The sequence below is a fragment of the Phoenix dactylifera genome, chromosome 1 (assembly GCF_051530095.1).
Source record: "Phoenix dactylifera cultivar Ajwa chromosome 1, Ajwa_hap1_PhDact_Kaust_v1.1, whole genome shotgun sequence".
NCBI classification, from domain to species: domain Eukaryota; kingdom Viridiplantae; phylum Streptophyta; class Magnoliopsida; order Arecales; family Arecaceae; genus Phoenix; species Phoenix dactylifera.
The window spans coordinates 74,493,280-74,511,299 of NC_143190.1; positions in this window are offsets into that span (position 1 = coordinate 74,493,280).

The following is an 18,020-nucleotide window of genomic DNA, read 5'->3' on the forward strand; positions in this document are numbered from 1 at the left end:
ATACAATCCTACTATCGTGGATCCCTACAGGACGGAGGTCATGGACAACTCGTCAAACCCCATCGTCTGTCATATGTCAAGATTTATTCGACTTGAGTTCGATAGTGGAAAACTCTTTTTCCACTTTATATTACTGCCCTGGCCAAGGTCTAAGAACTCAGTCTAATAAATCACATAGGATCACTCCTCTTCTATCAAGGTCGATAGATTCCTTATAGGTGCATACCCTACTCCTACAGTGAACCTACTGCAGCCAATCTACACTGCATGGACCCATATGGCTAGAGACCATGTATTTGTGCAGTCAAACTACAATAACCTCACTGTGAGTAGCCGAAGCACCGCAGGTCAAAGGATCAGTCACACTACTGCAACATCAAGCAAGTCACTGACGAGTGGATAGACATCCAAGTGACTTCTTGTCTTGGTCACGCTCAGTACCCTTGTTCTCTAACAAGCACCTGCACTATCACTTCAGTGTCCCTACACTGTGGACTCCAGCCTCGTCCATCCAGAAGGAGAGTGATCTATGCACTGATCGGATCGATCACCGTCCTCGTGATGATCCATTGATCAGGAGCATTTAGAAATTAATCACCAATGATACATGGCTCAAATTCTCAACTCTTGAGAATATGTATCATCATCTTATTAATTCCTTGGACGATTCATAGACACATAAACAATATGAATGAAAAGATGCCTTTTATTTATTCAATAATAAATAGTCAAGTACAAAATTATGTCCCTAGAATCAACAATGTGTCAGCCAAATTGGCTTCTAGGGCATACATCTAACACTCCCCACATATCCAGGGCTCGTTAGAGAGTTTTACGGTACCGTCCATCGGGGAGATGGGGGTATCGAGGGCACAGTAGCCGGTGTCCCTGTGTTTGTCACGGAGGATCTTATTGGCCACATCCTCCACCTTCCACTAGTAGGGGTGGCTCCCACACATCCCGAGGACAGAGTTGAGGCCCTTACGGCCGTTCTCGGGCATCCACCCCAGTCACCCGTAGACGAGGTATCCGCCAGCTCACTACCGATTGAGATGCGGATCCTCTTGAGTATACTGTCTAGGTCCATCTTCCCTAAGACAGGGAGATTTGATTTTGTAAATGAGAGGGACCTAGCTCTTATATTCTATATGCTTCATGACACCTCAATCAACTTCCCTAAACTCATATATCGATACATGTGTGAGCCCCTAGATAGACCTAGGCTCACCCTCCCATATGGCATGATATTCACCCTTCTGTTTAGGGAGTACGAGGTTCCCATTCCTGAGGGGCAGCCCTTTCGCGCTTTGCGATGGACTGATCGCACGCGTGCGGGGACCCTACACAGGATGGGGTTTCGGAAGAGAGAGGGGGTATGGGTTAGGAAGTCTACCCTCACCGCTCAGACCACCAGACCTTCACCCAGTCCTGAGCCCGATTCAGACTACCCAGACCTTCCAGACCATCCAGACCTTCCATCCACTCCTCCTGCTCCTACCACCTCCGCCGGACCTTCCTCCTCGGCACCACCCTCTATGGCGGTCCGGATTGATCCTGAGCAGCTCCGGGAGCTGCGACAGGAGATAGTCAGAGAGGTGAGGGATGAGTTGCTTCGGGAGCTCCGAGGTGCGGTGCCTGCTCCCACTCCTGCACCTGTATCTTCTCAGTTGGTCCCTTCCTTGACAGCCGTGACTGACATGACGGCTCATGTACGGGAGGAGATCTACAATGTCCGGAGTTTGGTCCAGGCCCAGTTCCAGAGCATGAGTGAGGTCACGAGCACCACTCGACAGATGCGAGAGGACATAGGTCGTGACATGCACACCACCACCGAGGGGGCCGAGCGCTTGTCGAATGTACTCATCGACAAGCTGGACGCACTTCAGACGTCAGTGACTGGGCTTCAGACGTCGGTGACTGAGCTCTCCACTACACATAGCAGAGCCACTACGTCTATTATCACGCAGCTCGGACATGTTACAGATGCAGTCACCCTCCTCATGGAGCAGAGCCGATTGAGAGGAGGAGCACCATCCTCGAGAGGAGGAGCCACATCCTCGAGAGGAGGAGCCACCTCATCGAGAGGGGGAAATACATCCTCGAGGGGGGGCTCTTCATCCTCGAGGAGACCATAGATGTTCTTTTTATTTTGTTTTGTATTGTTTTGCTTTACTTATTGTATACTCAAATTTATTCACATTCATATCAATACAATGAGTAGACATCTTATCTTCATTTCTGTGCCATTTGATGATTGGTTGTGCCATTTGTGCCATTGATTGTGTGTGATTACCTCCTTTTTGATATAATGACAAAAAGGGGGAGAAATATGTATAAAATATGTAAAAGGAGAGAAACATGGATAAAATATGTAAAAGAAATCAATAAAAAGATAAACTCTTAAAAACACACACAAATTTGTTCTAAGTGGATTCGGTATCTCGAGGCTCATTATCTCTCTTTTGGGGCTCCTAATGGAGTAATCTCCAGAATCTATTCAAGAGATATTCGGAGATTAGCTGAATCCTACTCATGAACAAATTGACAGATTTTCCCTCTAAAAACCAAAAAATCCAGTTCAAAAACTTCAAAGCATTAAAAGAAAATTCAGAGAATCAAAACATAGTTGAATGCATATGTTGAGGGGGAGAATCTGAATTTTAATCAAACTAAATCATTAATGACATATAAGCCAAACAATTGATTGCATAATATGAAGGCTTATATAATTCCAAATGAAAGGGGGAGCTTTAACTCCGAAATTTAATGTTTCACTCCTTTCAAGCTTGGATAAATTGAATTACCAGACATTTGAATTCATTTATGGATTTTATTTCATTATTTATTGAGCAATTCATTTTACATATACTCAATGTTTTGTCATCATCAAAAAGGGGGAGATTGTGGAGTGATTGATTAAAACCCCATTTGATTTTGATGAGCTCAAAGCATTTGAGTATATCTTTTAATTACTAATGAATTCAATTGAGTGTTTCAGTGAAAATCCTGTCTAAGTGTCCCAAGACTTGGTTCATAATTGTTGGATAAGTTAAGGAGTCTGTTTGAACCAATGTCTGAGACTCGAGTCGACTCCCGAGTATTACGAGTCGACTCCAAGCGTATCAAGTTCACTGGCACGAGCTCGAGTCGACTCCAGATGAGTACGAGTCGACTCCGACTGAGAACAGACAGAAGAACAGAAAGGATCAACTCAGAACCTGTCAACGAGTCGACTCCTGAAGTGCGCGAGTCGACTCCAATGTTCACCAAGTCGACTCCAGGGAAGTAAGAGTCGACTCCAAGCAGTCACAGGCAGAAAAGTCAGAGAGCAGTTTTCGGGTCTGAGATTCGAGTCGACTCCAGTGGAACGCGAGTCGACTCCGATGGTTGACAGGTCGACTCCAAAGAAAGCAAGAGTCGACTCTCAGCGGTGCACAAAGAAAGTCAGAGACCATTTTATGGACTCTGAGATTCGAGTCGACTCCCGCAATACGCGAGTCGACTCCAAGACACCGCGACCCCAAGACAGATAGAAAATCAAGTTACTGCCTCTGAGATTCGAGTCGACTCCCAGACAGCTCGAGTCGACTCCAAGACAGCTTCACGTCAAAAGGCAGAAGACCATCTTTTCGGAAACTGAGAGCCGAGTCGACTCCAAGGAAGTTCGAGTCGACTCCAAGACTGGACGAGCCAAAAGACAAAGGATCGGGAGTTCGGGCTCTGAGATTCGAGTCGACTCCCAGGACAGTCGAGTCGACTCGAGTGGACAAAATTCATAATTGGATCCACGGACTTCAGTGGATGAGCCGACTCCAAAATTGCCAAGTCAGCTCCAGAAGTTGACGAGTCGACTCCAGGTCAAGACGAGTCGACTCCCAGTCGTGAAGGCAACTTTAATTCAAATTTGGAACAGTTGCCAAGTCGACTCCGTAAAAGCTTGAGTCGACTCCCGCTACAGCCGAGTCGACTCCTGATCGCGCGAGTCGACTCCAACCCACCAACGGTCATATTGTCAGGCTGCGCAGAGTGTTCAGAACGGGCAGAAAAAGCACTCTAACGGCTAGTTTCCGTGGGGGTTGGCTTAAATAGCCACCGAGGACTGTAGCAAGAGGGGGAACAACTATTTCACTCCAACTAATCAAGCATTCAAGCTCTGCAACGTGCTCTTCAACGAAAAAGAGGAAGATCTGCATTTACTGCTTCCAACTACATCTTCCCAGCAATTAAAGCCTCCTTCTCCTGCATTCAAGTCAACTACTCTTTCAAGAGGAGACCAGAAGTTTAAGAAGCCATTCCTCATCTCCAATCTAAAAGCGTTTGAGGCTTCTTAACTTCATTTATTGTTCATATTGTTTTCATCTGCTTTTTGAGAAGCTCATTTTCTGTTTTCTTTCTACAACTTGTATTTACTTGGTTCAATCGGGGATTGAATCAAGGGGATTGAGGTTGGTTGGTGAGCCGAGTTAAAACCAACGTGTGTAAGGGTTCGATTGTGATCCCGAGAAAACAATCGGGGGTGGTTCTAGTCGGTGAGCCTGGAAAAACCGACCGAGTTCGTTGTGAGCTCGTAAAACAACAAGTTTGGTTGTGAGCTTGGAAAACAACTGGCTGTAATCCAAGGGGATTATAGTGAATTCCCAAGTGAGACTTGGGGAGTGGACGTAGGAGCAAGGGTTAGCTCCGAACCACTATAAAACTTGTGTTTGTGATTGATTGTCTCTCCTTCTTCTCATTTCATATTACTCACAGCACATAGTAATTAATTAAATAACTTGCAATAGTTTTTAATTAATCATCCATAACGTTTTAAATTATCTAAATTATTTTAAAACCCAATTCACCCCCCCTCATGGGTTGTCTATCTGGGCAATACTACAGGCGCATAAGGAGAGTCGACTCGCGCATATTCTGGAGTCGACTCGAGATCGAGTCGACTCGCGACTCAGTGGAGTCGACTCGCAGTCGGGATCCGACTTTTTAACCCTAGGTTTGTCGTTTCGAAAACACTTTTCTCTCAAGCCGCCACTGTTCAAAAAGCCCTAGAGCCGACTCCTAGGTCGTCCCCGATCGTCTCCAACCCTTTTTCCGTCGATTTTTCACCGGTTCTTAGGGTTTTCGTCCGTTCCTAGGTCGTCTCCGGTCCGTCCCAAGCTTCCTCCGTCGACCCTTCTCCGTCCTTTAGGTTCTTCATTCCATTTTAGGTCAAAATGCCACGTAAGACCGTGGTTAGGAAGAGGTCCCGTCCCGAGCGGCGCTCCAAGGCGCGGCACGATCCCGCGAGGCAACCACCTCCGGCTCGTTCCCCGCCTAGGGCGGTTCCCGCGAGGCCATTGGCCGGGAAGGTCGTCTCCACCGGGAGGTATGTCGATTTCGACTTCCTCTCCCGGGAAGGGTTCACCATAGGTGAAAGACTTAGGGTCCAGGGCTTAGAGTTCTTCCTTACATTGGACCTCCCCACATATCCAGGGCTCGTTAGAGAGTTTTACGGTACCGTCCATCGGGGAGATGGGGGTATCGAGGGCACAGTAATCGGTGTCCCTGTGTTTGTCACGGAGGATCTTATTGGCCACATCCTCCACCTTCCACTAGTAGGGGTGGCTCCCACACATCCCGAGGACAGAGTTGAGGCCCTTACGGCCGTTCTCGGGCATCCACCCCAGTCACCCGTAGACGAGGTATCCGCTTTTCACTACCGATTGAGATGCGGATCCTCTTGAGTATACTGTCTAGGTCCATCTTCCCTAAGACAGGGAGATTTGATTTTGTAAATGAGAGGGACCTAGCTCTTATGTTCTATATGCTTCATGACACCCCAATCAACTTCCCTAAACTCATATATCGATACATGTGTGAGCCCCTAGATAGACCTAGGCTCACCCTCCCATATGGCATGATATTCACCCTTCTGTTTAGGGAGTACGAGGTTCCCATTCCTGAGGGGGAGCCCTTTCGCGCTTTGCGATGGACTGATCGCACGCGTGCGGGGACCCTACACAGGATGGGGTTTCGGAAGAGAGAGGGGGTATGGGTTAGGAAGTCTACCCTCACCGCTCAGACCACCAGACCTTCACCCAGTTCTGAGCCCGATTCAGACTACCCAGACCTTCCAGACCTTCCATCCACTCCTCCTGCTCCTACCACCTCCGCCGGACCTTCCTCCTCGGCACCACCCTCTATGGCGGTCCGGATTGATCCTGAGCAGCTCCGGGAGCTGCGACAGGAGATAGTCAGAGAGGTGAGGGATGAGCTGCTTCGGGAGCTCCGAGGTGCGGTGCCTGCTCCCACTCCTGCACCCGTATCTTCTCAGTTAGTCCCTTCCTTGACAGCCGTGACTGACATGACGGCTCATGTACGGGAAGAGATCTACAATGTCCGGAGTTTGGTCCAGGCCCAGTTCCAGAGCATGAGTGAGGTCACGAGCACCACTCGACAGATGCGAGAGGACATAGGTCGTGACATGCACACCACCACCGAGGGGGCCGAGCGCTTGTCGAATGTACTCATCGACAAGCTGGACGCACTTCAGACGTCAGTGACTGGGCTTCAGACGTCGGTGACTGAGCTCTCCACTACACATAGCAGAGCCACTACGTCTATTATCACGCAGCTCGAACATGTTACAGATGCAGTCACCCTCCTCATGGAGCAGAGCCGATTGAGAGGAGAAGCCACCTCATCGAGAGGGGGAGATACATCCTCGAGGGGGGATCTTCATCCTCGAGGAGACCATAGATGTTCTTTTTGTTTTGTTTTGTATTGTTTTGCTTTACTTATTGTATGCTCAAATGTATTCACATTCATATCAATACAATGAGTAGACATCTTATCTTCATTTCTGTGCCATTTGATGATTGGTTGTGCCATTTGTGCCATTGATTGTGTGTGATTACCTCCTTTTTGATATGATGACAAAAAGGGGGAGAAATATGTATAAAATATGTAAAAGGGGAGAAACATGGATAAAATATGTAAAAGAAATCAATAAAAAGATAAACTCTTAAAAACACACACAAATTTGTTCTAAGTGGATTCGGTACCTCGAGGCTCATTATCTCTCTTTTGGGGCTCCTAATGGAGTAATCTCCAGAATCTATTCAAGGAATATTCGGAGATTAGCTGAATCCTACTCATGAACAAATTGACAGATTTTCCCTCTAAAAACCAAAAAATTCATTTCAAAAACTTCAAAGCATTAAAAAGAAATTCAGAGAATCAAAACATAGTTGAATGCATATGTTGAGGGGGAGAATCTGAATTTTAATCAAACTAAATCATTAATGACATATAAGCCAAACAATTGATTGCATAATATGAAGGCTTACATAATTCCAAATGAAAGGGGGAGCTTTAACTCCGAAATTTAATGTTTCACTTCTTTCAAGCTTGGATAAAATTGAATTACCAGACATTTGAATTCATTTATGGATTTTATTTCATTATTTATTGAGCAATTCATTTTACATATACTCAATGTTTTGTCATCATCAAAAAGGGGGAGATTGTGGAGTAATTGATTAAAACCCCATTTGATTTTGATGAGCTCAAAGCATTTGAGTATATCTTTTAATTACTAATGAATTCAATTGAGTGTTTCAGTGAAAATCCTGTCTAAGTGTCCCAAGACTTGGTTCATAATTGTTGGATAAGTTAAGGAGTCTGTTTGAACCAATGTCTGAGACTCGAGTCGACTCCCGAGTATCACGAGTCGACTCCAAGCGTATCAAGTTCACTGGCACGAGCTCGAGTCGACTCCAGATGAGTACGAGTCGACTCCGACTGAGAACAGACAGAAGAACAGAAAGGATCAACTCAGAACCTGTCAACGAGTCGACTCCTGAAGTGCGCGAGTCGACTCCAATGTTCACCAAGTCGACTCCAGGGAAGTAAGAGTCGACTCCAAGCAGTCACAGGCAGAAAAGTCAGAGAGCAGTTTTCGGGTCTGAGATTCGAGTCGACTCCAGTGGAACGCGAGTCGACTCCGATGGTTGACAGGTCGACTCCAAAGAAAGCAAGAGTCGACTCTCAGCGGTGCACAAAGAAAGTCAGAGACCATTTTATGGACTCTGAGATTCGAGTCGACTCCCGCAATACGCGAGTCGACTCCAAGACACCGCGACCCCAAGACAGACAGAAAACCAAGTTACTGCCTCTGAGATTCGAGTCGACTCCCAGACAGCTCGAGTCGACTCCAAGACAGCTTCACGTCAAAAGGCAGAAGACCATCTTTCGGAAACTGAGAGCCGAGTCGACTCCAAGAAAGTTCGAGTCGACTCCAAGACTGGACGAGCCAAAAGACAGAGGATCGGGAGTTCGGGCTCTGAGATTCGAGTCGACTCCCAGGACAGTCGAGTCGACTCGAGTGGACAAAATTCAAAATTGGATCCACGGACTTCAGTGGATGAGCCGACTCCAAAATTGCCAAGTCAGCTCTAGAAGTTGACGAGTCGACTCCAGGTCAAGACGAGTCGACTCCCAGTCGTGAAGGCAACTTTAATTCAAATTTGGAACAGTTGCCGAGTCGACTCCGGAAAAGCTTGAGTCGACTCCCGCTACAGCCGAGTCGACTCCTGATCGCGCGAGTCGACTCCAACCCACCAACGGTCATATTATCAGGCTGCGCAGAGTGTTCAGAACGGGCAGAAAAAGCACTCTAACGGCTAGTTTCCGTGGGGGTTGGCTTAAATAGCCACAGAGGACTGTAGCAAGAAAAAAAACAACTATTTTCACTCCAACTAATCAAGCATTCAAGCTCTGCAACGTGCTCTTCAACGAAAAAGAGGAAGATCTGCATTTACTGCTTCCAACTACATCTTCCCAGCAATTAAAGCCTCCTTCTCCTGCATTCAAGTCGACTACTCTTTCAAGAGGAGACCAGAAGTTTAAGAAGCCATTCCTCATCTCCAATCTAAAAGCGTTTGAGGCTTCTTAACTTCATTTATTGTTCATATTGTTTTCATCTGCTTTTTGAGAAGCTCATTTTCTGTTTTCTTTCTACAACTTGTATTTACTTGGTTCAATCGGGGATTGAATCAAGGGGATTGAGGTTGGTTGGTGAGCCGAGTTAAAACCAACGTGTGTAAGGGTTCGATTGTGATCCCGGAAAAACAATCGGGGGTGGTTCTAGTCGGTGAGCCTGAGAAAACCGACCGAGTTCGTTGTGAGCTCGTAAAACAACAAATTTGGTTGTGAGCTTGGAAAACAACCGGCTGTAATCCAAGGAGATTATAGTGAATTCCCAAGTGAGACTTGGGGAGTGGACGTAGGAGCAAGGGTTAGCTCCGAACCACTATAAAACTTGTGTTTGTGATTGATTGTCTCTCCTTCTTCTCATTTCATATTACTCACAGCACATAGTAATTAATTAAATAACTTGCAATAGTTTTTAATTAATCATCCATAACGTTTTAAATTATCTAAATTATTTTAAAACCCAATTCACCCCCCCCCCCTCTTGGGTTGTCTATCTGGGCAACAGATATGCAATGGTTCATTTTTCATTTTTCAGAAGATCAAAAGGAGTTTTCATAAAAAAATAGATCTAATAGAAATCATATGTATGACAAGCAGTGATGATAGCTTTTAAAAATTATTTAAGTAGATGACTATCATACACAATTGTCTTTTTCATTTCTTCAAGAATTCTATTAACCCTATTTTACTTAAGGTGTCCTTGGTGCTGAAATAATTAATTTCTGTATAAACTTTATCAGGATTTTGGTTTTCAACACTGTGCCATGATACCTTCACAGTTTGGAAACCTTTATCATTTGAAACACTTTTACAAGATTTAGCAAATACAGAAAATATTTCAATTTTATTTGCCAAGAACAAATCCAATGTAAGCTTTTGAAAACTTAGTGATGGAAACAACATCTTTAGATTTAGAAATTGATTCTTGTTTGTTTCCTTAGTTAACATGCATAGCAAACTTTGACCTTTCAGAAGATAATCTAAGTAAGGCAATGGCAAGGTCTTTTGAGATTAAGTACATACTAGCATGAGTTGATTTTATATGCCAAAGATGGTTTCTTTAATCTTGGTATTCATAGTGCATATATTCAAAAGCATACCAAGTACACATTATCATATCTATGATCAATAAACAATAATGCCATGGATAAAAACTCTCAATCAAGCATATAGAGAATTCATAGAGTTATTCTTAATAAATTGATTAATCATTTAGCAACTTATCCAATAGTGAGTAAAGCATACTATAAAATGAAGTGATTTGATTATATTTCCAAAAGTATTTTTTATATCACAAAATTGATCAATACTTGCAATTCAGATTTTAATCAAATACTAAAGCAAAATAATGATGAGATGCAAGGATTACTGATTTCATTATTATTATTTTTTTATTTAAAATTACTTTTCATAAGTATATTTTAAGTTTCATTTTTGACGTGTGTCTAGAGCACCCATCTGTATGAAAGTTCTATTTGTTCCATGGGTATCTTGGTACACCTATGTCTACATCCTCATAATTTTATTTTGGGTACCCAAGCTTGCTTGGGTCCTTGAGAGTTAGGACATATGGTTCCTTTTGGAACCCAAATCTGTTTAATAGTAATAACTTTACCATTTGATTTAATTGTGTTAGAACGATGGAAAAAGTTGTTATGCCCATTCTTTTCATGTTTGAAATAAGTTATCTTATTTAATGGTTTGCTTGATGCATTGATAACCTTTTTCTCTAGAGATTTATTGTTAAGTAAAGGAGTCAAGCCAAGTTTTGATTTATCATAAGCAACATATTGGCTTTCAAACATCAATTTTAATCGTTCTGAACTTACAGTGAATTTGTTAATAAGAGATTTTGATTGGTTAATTTCTTCACTTAAGTTTTGATTTTCTTTAATTAAATTCTGATTTTTCTGAATCAATTGTTCTGAATTTAACCTTAAGCTTTCATTTTCAGAATTCAGTTTGTCATATATTTTAGCAATAGAATTTCTTTCTTTTGAGATTTCCAGATTTAGCTTTTTAAGATTTTTATTTTTGATAGCTAATTTTCTACATTCATCATACAAATCATGAAGAGCATTTAATAGTTCATCATAAGAATATTCTTCATAAAATTTATTTGGTGTAAAATTAGATTCAGATTCTACTTTATCTTCTAATGCCATAAAACATAAGTTAGTTACCTCTTGTAGTTCATTGTTGCTTCTAGCTTTCAATTTTTTGCTTGACTCTTCCTTGGTCAAGGCTTTCTTGCTTTTTATTTCTTTCTTCCTTTCTTCTTGCTTCCTCTTCTTCTTTGTCTTTAGGAAGCTTTTGAATCTTTCGGTGTTCGGAAATGGATCCTTGTTTCCATCACCGTACTCTTTATTTTTTGAACTAATCTGCCTCTGAGTCGACTCGGGCCTTGTTGGAGTCGACTCGGCTATTGTGGAGGATTCTGCAATCTCATTGTTAGTACGCAATTGAAGCACATGTGAGCTAATTTGAGATTTGTCATAAATAATTGTTAAAGTATCCCAGATTTCTTTAGCAGATAAGCATGCAGAAATCTTATGAAATATGGATTCATGGATAGCACAATATAGAAAGTTCATAGCATTAGCATTCAATTGTGCTAAGTCTTTTTCATTGACATTTTGAGAAAGTGTGTGAGGTCCATTTATAATAATATTCCACATTTTATAGTTTTGTGATTGAACAAAAATTTTCATTCTAGCTTTCCATTGAATATAGTAAGTTCCATCAAACAGTGGAGGTCTGTTTATGGAAAGTTCCTCGGCAAATAATATGTTATGTGGGGTTGTCATAATCTTTAGCTCTAGTCGGTTAAGACTATAATCAATAGAAGAGCACCTGCTCTGATACCACTTGTTGCCCAGTGGATACAACCCAAGAGGGGGGGTGAATTGGGTCTTTTAAAACTTTTAGGCTACTTCTAATACTTTTCAATTAATTATGCTAAGTTGTATAGATGCACAGTGGAATTTAAACTTAGCAACAGTTTGATTTATTGAGTGAGACTTGATTAAGTAAATTGAATATGCTTGCAACTAAAGGATGCGCGGATAAGAGTTAAGCAAGCAATTTATCTAAGTAAGTAAGTGAGCAAGTTAGACAATGACAAAAAGCATCACAAACACAACAAACATATAGTGGTTCAGTGCACCCCAGCACCTACATCCACTCTCCAAGACCTCTTGGGAATTTCACTATAATCCTCCAGATTACAGTCCGGTAGTTTTGCGAGTGCACTACCCAACTCGTTGTTTTACACCGGGCTAACAACGAACCCTACAATCCGGTAGTTTTTCGAGTGAACTACCCAACTCGTTGTTTTACCCCGGGCTAACAACGAACCCTACAATCCCCCAATTTTAACTTAGGCTTGGGACGCCTATCCCTTGTTCCAAGTCCCTTGACTGAAACAAGCTCAATATTCAAACGTTTTACAAAAGATTTGAAAGCTCTTAAGAAGCAAATATAACAATGAGAAACAATAAAATCGGAAGAACCCTTTTTGCCGTTGGAAGCGTGGATGATGGTGGTTCTTCTGATGTGGATCACGTTGGCTTGAATGCGAGCTTTGATTGCCAAGTGGGAGTGAGTAGATGAGCTCGAAATCAGATGGGAAAGCTTGAATGCACTTGATTTCTCCTCTTGAAAGCTCTAACTCCCTTGAACCTCTTTTTCTTTCTTCTCTCTTGAATGATCTTGTGTTGGGTTGGTAAAAAGTTGTTGAGAAGCACTTAAGAGGTCCCTTTTATAGCCCAAAAAGCAAATATAGCCGTTAGACACAAAGATATGACCGTTTGAAATTCAAATCTACCTGAAAAAGTTGTCAGTCGCGTCCCAGGCGCTCCGGGGACGTCTCCGCTTGTTTGCGCTTTTTGCATGGGGACGACTCCGCTGCTTCGGGGACGACTCCGCGCTCCGGGGACGTCTCCGCGCTTTACGGGGACGTCTCCGCTTGTTTGCGCTTTTTGCATGCGGACGACTCCGCTGCTTCGGGGACGACTCCGCCGTTATATCTTCGAAAAACAAGTCTTCTGGAATTCTCTGAGAGAGTCGACTCCGCTTTTTCAGGGGACGTCTCCGGACGTGCCAGTTCTTCCTGTTTGTGCCAGAGACGTCCCTGAGACCATCAGGAGACGTCTCGGCTGTCCCTGATCTGTTTCCTTCATCTCAAAAATTCTTCAATAAATCCATAAAAATTATGGAAACTTGCCTAGACATTTCTTAACAATATTCTTAATAAAACACATGAAATTCTCAATTAAATTGTTAAGATAAATGGTATTATACTCTAGTGTTTTGTATTCATCAAAATCCATTAGGGGATCAACAGTGAGTCTCGGTCAGAGTCTTCTTCTCCTCTTGAGTTAATTTTCTCAGATGTTTGGGGTCCATCCCCTATTATGTCTTCTCATAGAAATAAATATTATGTGTCATTTGTGGATCATTTAGCAAGTTTGTTTGGCTCTATCCTATTCCCAGATAATCTAATGTCTTGACTATCTTTCGTTTTTTTCAAAAAATGGTTGAACGATTGTTTGATTGCAAAATAAAATCAGTTCAAATAGATTGGGGTGGTGAATATCGCTCTCTCCACAAATTCTTCATAGATATTGGTATTAACCATCGCATCACCTGTCCCCATACTTCTCAACAGAATGGCTCTATTGAACGAAAACATCGACATGTTGTCGAAACGGGGTGTCTCTCTTATCTCATGGTCTTGTTCCTCATGCTTATTGGGATGACGCTTTCCTTATGGCCACATATCTCATCAACCGACTTCCTACATCTCCTCTTAGCATTTCTCCTTTTGAAAAATTGTTTAACAAAACTCCAGATTTTTCTCTTCTTCGTATTTTCGGTTGTGCATGCCACCCATTCCTTCGCCCATTTAACAAACACAAACTTGACTTTCGGTCAAAGCAGTGTGTGTTTATTGGATTTAGCAACAACCATCGTGGATATAAATGCTTAGATCTCACCTCGGGCAAGATATATGTTTCTAGGCATGTTATTTTTGATGAGAATCTATTTCTCTTTTCTCATCTAAATTCGACACCCACTCAACCATCTGCTGCCACACCAATGACACACCTTTCTTTTCTCATACGTCTACACAACACTCAAACACCCTCCACCTCTATGTTGTCCTCTCTTCCAAACGAGTCCACATCATTGAATGAGGCGACGTCGTCTCCTGCTCCTTCGATACGTGTCTCTCCTTCTTGTGACCAGTCTCCCTCCTTTTCCTCTGCGTCTCCCACAACATCTGAGTCCTTGCCGACAAATCTACATCTTCTGCCTCCTGAATCTGCTATCATTGCTGATGTTCCCATGCCTCGTTCTCATCCTATGCGGACTCGCTCTCAGAATGATATTGTGAAACCAAAGATATTTACTGATGGCATAGTTCGTTATCCTTTACCCAAAGCTCTTCTTGCTATGAGCACGGTCCCTAAAGATCCTTCTTGTTACACTGAGGCTAGTAAGCATGCTGAATGGCGCTCTGCCATGGATGAGGAATTTTCAGCTCTCATGAAAAATGGCACTTGGTCCCTTGTGCCGGCTACCCCAGGTATGAACATTGTGGGTTCTATGTGGGTTTACAAAACAAAGAAAAAGTCTGATGGCTCTATGGAGCATAGGAAGGCTCGGCTGGTTGCCAAAGGGTATCACCAACAGCAAGGTATCAACTTTGATGAAACTTTCAGTCCTATGGTTAAACCAACTACCATCCGTTTGGTTCTCAGTATTGCAGTTTTACATCATTGGAAAATTCGTCAAATAGATGTACAGAATGCCTTTCTCCATGGTTTTCTTTCACAAGATGTTTATATGCGCCAACCAACTGGGTATATGCATTCTAATTTTCCCAACCACGTCTGCAAATTACACAAAGCTCTCTATGGCTTGAAGCAGGCCCCACGTGCCTGGTACTCTCGTTTGAGTGAGCAGCTCTTGTCTCTTGGATTTGTAAATTTCAGTTCTGATACTTCTCTATTTATCTTCAAACATAGTTCGGTTACTTTATTTGTTCTTGTGTATGTGGATGACATTATTATTACCGGATCTGATGATGCTACAATTAATAAACTCATTTTTGATTTAAGTTGTGAGTTTGCTGTCAAGGATTTAGGGGATCTCCATTATTTCTTGGGCGTTGAAGTGTTGCGTGTATCTACTGGTCTTCTTCTCTCTCAAACAAGATATATTTTCAACTTTCTTCAGCGCACTAATATGCTCGACGCCAAGCCGGTCTCCTCACCGATGTCATCCTCTCAACCACTATCCTTGTTTGTCGAAAATTCATTTTCGAATCCTTCTCTTTTTCGTAGCGTCGTGGGTGCACTCCAATATCTCTCTCTCACACGTCCAGATATTTCATTTGCTGTTAACAAGGTTTGTCAATTTATGCACAAACCAACGGATGTTCATTGGACGGCAGTAAAGCGCATTCTCCGCTACTTGAAATTTTCCATTGATTTCGGACTTCTCATTCGACCCACCTCCTCTTCTCAAATTTCTATTTACTCAGATGCAGAGTGGATGTCCCGACGATAGAAAATCCACATCAGGTTTTTGCACCTTTTTTGGACACAATCTCATTTCTTGGAGCTCCAAGAAACAACCCACCGTTGCTCGTTCAAGCACGGAGGCTGAATATCGTGCCGTGGCTCATGCTACTGCAGAATCTATTTGGCTCCAATCCTTGCTTTGCGAACTTGGAATTTTTCTCCCCACTCGGCCTGTTTTATGGTGCGACAACATAGGGGCAACATACCTCACCGCAAATCCGGTTTTCCATGCTCACATTAAGCATGTGGAAATCGATTATCACTTTGTTAGAGAGAAAGTTCCACAGAAATCTTTGGAAGTTCGTTTTATCTCCAGCAAAGACTAACTAGCCGATGGTCTCACCAAACCGTTGGTCTCGACTCGTTTTGCTCATCTCCGCATCAAGCTCAACGTGATCTCCTCCCTGTTGATCTTGCAGGGGCGTGATAAGGATCAAATTCAAAATCCTCCAGATTTGGATTCAATTAAGGCATCCTCGGTCAAGGCACGATCTTCTCTATGAGGATCAAATTCAAAATTCAAAATCCTCCAGATTTGGATTTAGATTTGGTTTCAATCAAGGCATCCTCGATCAAGGCATGATCTCCTCCATGAGGATCAAATTCAAAATTCAAAATTCAAAATCCTCCAAATTTGGATTCGGTTAAAGCATCCTCAGTCAAGGCACAATCTCCTCCCTATTACCCATGATTGTAGGATGTCAAACCAAATCATATTTTTCCATAATTATAGAAATTCTGGTATACATTCCTTGTAAACAATAGTTTTTCCATTTTCAAATGTAATCAATAGATGTACATTTAGACTATATAAAGCCGAGTCTCTTTACTAAGTTGGTATGAGAGTTTTGCAATATCCTCAGGGAGGAGATCGTGCCTTGACCGAGGATGCCTTAATTGAATCCAAATCTGGAGGATTTTGAATTTGATCCTTATCACTCTCTCAGTGTCTCTTACAGTCTCTCTAGATGGACAAGAAAGATGTTTGAGGAAATGCCTATGAACAAATAGAAAGCAAAATACCAAAATAATTCCTTTTATCTTCCATTTTCAAATCCACTCAATAATCTCAGACTCTCAGATGGGCTTGCAAACTTGAGATCTTCCATGAGGGGACTCAGGGGAGTGGTTAGGATCACAAAATTTCTTCCTGATTTTATGTCTAAGGGTGTTGGATTTGAGTGCTTGTAATCCTGGGAAGAGGACCAAGATCGCATTTAAAGTTGGGCTCAACTTCTTTTTATAAGATCTTACATCTAAATCTGATTTGTAATGGAGATTGTTTGTAGATTCTGTCACAGTTTGCAGCCTCTCTCTCCATCCATGTTTGGAACAACTCTTTAGGAATAACACGCCTTCTTTTGTCCTTTAGTGATGCTAGTGGTCTGGGCCAACTGGGCCAATAATTATAGCACATAGATTAGGCTAACGATATAAAAAGACAGCAGCATAGTGGACTGGGCCAGGGCTGCTAACGAGTGCTTTGTCTGTCAAATAAGCTCTCATGGCGTATTCTATCATCTAACCTCCCATTGTTCTCTTCTAATTTTGATTGTTGGTTTCATCTTACTGTTTTTGGATAGTTTGCATCCTGAGCATTCTCGAATCTCGACGGTTGCATCTTCGGCCTCTTCTCCAACTTCATCCATCAGTCTCCGGCACTGCTTCTCACCGTCAAGTTTGGCCCTGCTTTGTTGGAACTTGAGTTCGTTTTTCTTGACATTATCAAGTTTTATCGTTTTCAACTCTTTTATATTTTGATTTGTTTGTAGCGATTGTCTTAATTACTTTGTTTGATAGATGAATTATTTTTAAATAAATTTTTAAAAGTATTTTACCCTTATTAAATTTTTTTATCATTTTTTTAAAAAAAGCTTCTCTTAGCGAGTTCGCCTTAAGCCCCCAAATGCATTGGGCCGCCCTTGCCCATCTGTGACAATCATCTTCTTCCAACTTTAGTCCAGAGGCCATCTGGCTGATCAATGTTGCATGTGAACCAACAGTAAAATCTTTGCACGCACATAATTGACGGTTGAGTGTTTTCCACCTCGAACATTGCTTTCAATCAGAGCCATCCAGTCCATGGACCTCAATTTATAAAGGGAAACAAAAAGAGGGACCCCAACCGACTCTAACCTTCTCATGCCCAAGGCTTTCAAGTTTCAACAGCGGTGCTTCAGCCAATCCCTGATAACTCACCTCAACCACCTGGTTTGAACTTAAATTCGAAGGACGTCAAACAGACTATGATCGAACGGTTGGCATGTCATCCCTGGCACACACCGGATTTCCCTATATCACCTTCGGTCGCCTCACTCACCCACGGTCCCACCTGTCGCTTCACTGAAGAATTCGAGAAAGCATAAAAAAAATCCCATCCACGCCCGGTCAGCCACGGAGACCGTCCAGATCTCATCGGACGCTGCCGCCTCCGATCACATCGGATCGATCGACTCCACG